Genomic DNA, 3,048 nt, shown 5'->3' with positions numbered 1-3,048 from the left:
ATATATATATATATATATATATATATGTATATATATCATTCTAAATTAAACTATAAACCATATTGAATAAATAAATATTTTAGTTTCAAATTTTACTTTGAATAATTTTTTTTGATAAAAGTTTTGAACTAACATTGACAAATTTTTTTAAATTGTCAATTACTAAAATTATTAATCCCACAATGAAAATTTTGTTATCAGTAATTTAAAGTTTTTGCTATTAAAAATACACATGATAAAAAAAACATATGAGTAGAAAGCATCATTTAAAAAAAATAGACATTAATATTAAAAATATACTATGTATGTTAATATCATTTAAATTTAATTACATATCCTATCAATTTTTTTAAAAAACATTTTGGATTAATAAAATTGATTTATACGTTCGCACCAATTTAATTATATATAAAATAGTTAATGACTTTTAATTATTCAATATATATTTATTATTTCATAATATGTAAGAACATATAATACATAAAATAACTTTTATATATAATGTTTATCCCGTGCAAGGCGCGAGTCTTAATCTAGTAGTTAATATATGCCTATAATATTCTCAACTATTGATGTTATTATTAATATACAACTATATGATATGCATAATATAGTCAATATATAAATATGATCGTTTTCATTTTAGTATTGATATTAGACATCTATCAAAAAATACAATAGCATGTTTTGATAGTCATATTAATAGAGAAACATCACTAAAAAGTGTTGAAAGCAGATATTACATATATATTTTGAAACTGTAGAAAAATTAATATAGATATATAGTGTACTTTCAAAAGATTTGATTCCACACTAGATAATATTTGACGGAAAATATGAGAAAATTATAAAGTTAATGATTATCAATTATTCTAATAATATTCTATATTCTACCACGTAAAATGAATTTGAAATTAATACTTATCAATTATTCTGAAAATTCTATATTCTATATTACTTTATTGACCATACATACACATATGACCCATATATAAATATAACATAATACAAATTGTATATTAAGTGTATTCAAATAAAATTTAAAAATGAGTTACAAATATAAAATGGTTACAGAGACCAATCAATATATTAAATCCGCATATTTATTTGTTTGCAAAAAAAAAAAACAAATCCAATTCGAATTTTATAAATTAGGTGTTTCATAAGTAAAAAATATTACACCGCCAAAAATTTTTATATTGAGAGACAATTATATAAAAATGTATAATATTATTGAAAATTGTTTCAATATAGTAAATAAAAATCAGAGTATAATATAAAATACATCATGAAATACATCATGAAATACAAATTTAAAATAGTAATAACCATAATATAATATAAAATTTATAGACTATAAAATAATATATTTACAAAGAATCAAATCTCGCGCTTTAAGTGCGGATCAAAATCTAGTAATAATTATAATCTAAGCTAATGTCATATTTTTAATATTGTCTTGGGCTTCCCAAATAATAAAGCACGACCGAGTTGCTTCAATACAAATAAGAAATATAATTTTATAACTTGAGTAACTAAAATAGTACACAAGATACTCAATCAATGATTTTAATTCAGTTATCAATATTCTCAATCCATAAAATTTCAAGATTTTAAAATACTTAAGTTGGTGACTTTTAAAATTTCTATAATATATCTTGAATTTTAATTTCTATCATTTATTTATGAAACTCCACAACACATTTTTTGAAATAAATCTAGAATATAAAAAGTTTCAAATATTTGAAAACTGAATAACTCTAGATTTAAAAAACTAAAATTAAATCATTCATTGAATAATACCAATTTTAATCAAAATTTTAAATAACAACAGAGTTTAATTAGAATTTAGAATCATCACTCAAACAAAAATTATGTTTATATAAACACATGAACGAATAACATCCTTTAAATCATTCTTAGTAGTTGGTAAAACTCTTAATAAAATTCTTAGAGAGCCGGTTATGTCAAATAAAATATTGATTGATTTGGCCATCTTATATTTGTTTTAGTTTGCCAAATAAAATGTTAATTTTGTCTATTTCAAAGGATAATTAGTTAGTACCTTTAATAAGTCGGTTTATGGTTCACAATTTGAAAACTGACCTGGATATGGGTTAAGTCCATCTTCATTCGTTACTTGTAATATTACCCAAACGACGATATGCTTGCGTTGCGTACCACATCCGTATTCAACAATGACTATTTCCCACTATTTAATCACTGCATCTTATATTATCCGCGAATATGCATCGTCACGAAAATACTATAGACTAAATATCATTACAAATACATGCAGTGACTCACCTAAAAATACGCATCGGCCTGTCTGGCAACGATCGTACTGGACTGTCTTAATTTCTTCAGACTCAGCTTCGTCCTTACGCGTGAATACTTTGTCCGTGGCGTTGAGCACATACTTGTTATTCGCATATTCACTCTGATTCGTAAATACATACAAAACTGTTAATCTAAAAGAAAGGAAACACATAACAAAAATCTAATAAAATTAGTAAAATAAACTATCATATCATTGGATAAGGGGATCAGTGGCACGGTCAGAGCCAGACATTTGTATGGAGATAGATATTATTATAATCGTAACGTTTGTATTATTCTTAATTAGGATAAGTAAGCGAGATTCCTGTTGCCCGAAGCTTATCCTTAAATGGAAAGGCAAGATAAGCACGCATTTTTAAAACTTTATAATATACTAATAACTCAACAAATGTGCCGCCCAGATGACCTAATTATATTCGGCCACGCCATAGTTTGTTGCCATTTAACAACCACGTCGTATCTCATAATTAAGCAAACTCTACTTACTTTTTCTTAAAAGCTCAGGAGATTATTTCCGAGAGAAGATAACATTGAATAATAATGGCGCAAGTTTTTTCCAATATACAAAACAAATAAACGAATCTTTTGATTTCCTCGATCATTACTGGAGGAGATTTATGCACATACTATAATTAGAATGGTTTGCATTTTCAGTTTAACCTTATTTCCTTTCATTACAAAACCCATTATGATCTCTGAACATCTCTG

This window comes from Brassica oleracea, chromosome C6 (genome assembly GCF_000695525.1).
Source record: "Brassica oleracea var. oleracea cultivar TO1000 chromosome C6, BOL, whole genome shotgun sequence".
Taxonomy (NCBI): Eukaryota; Viridiplantae; Streptophyta; class Magnoliopsida; order Brassicales; family Brassicaceae; genus Brassica; species Brassica oleracea.
Note: the sequence above shows the minus strand (reverse complement) of the source record.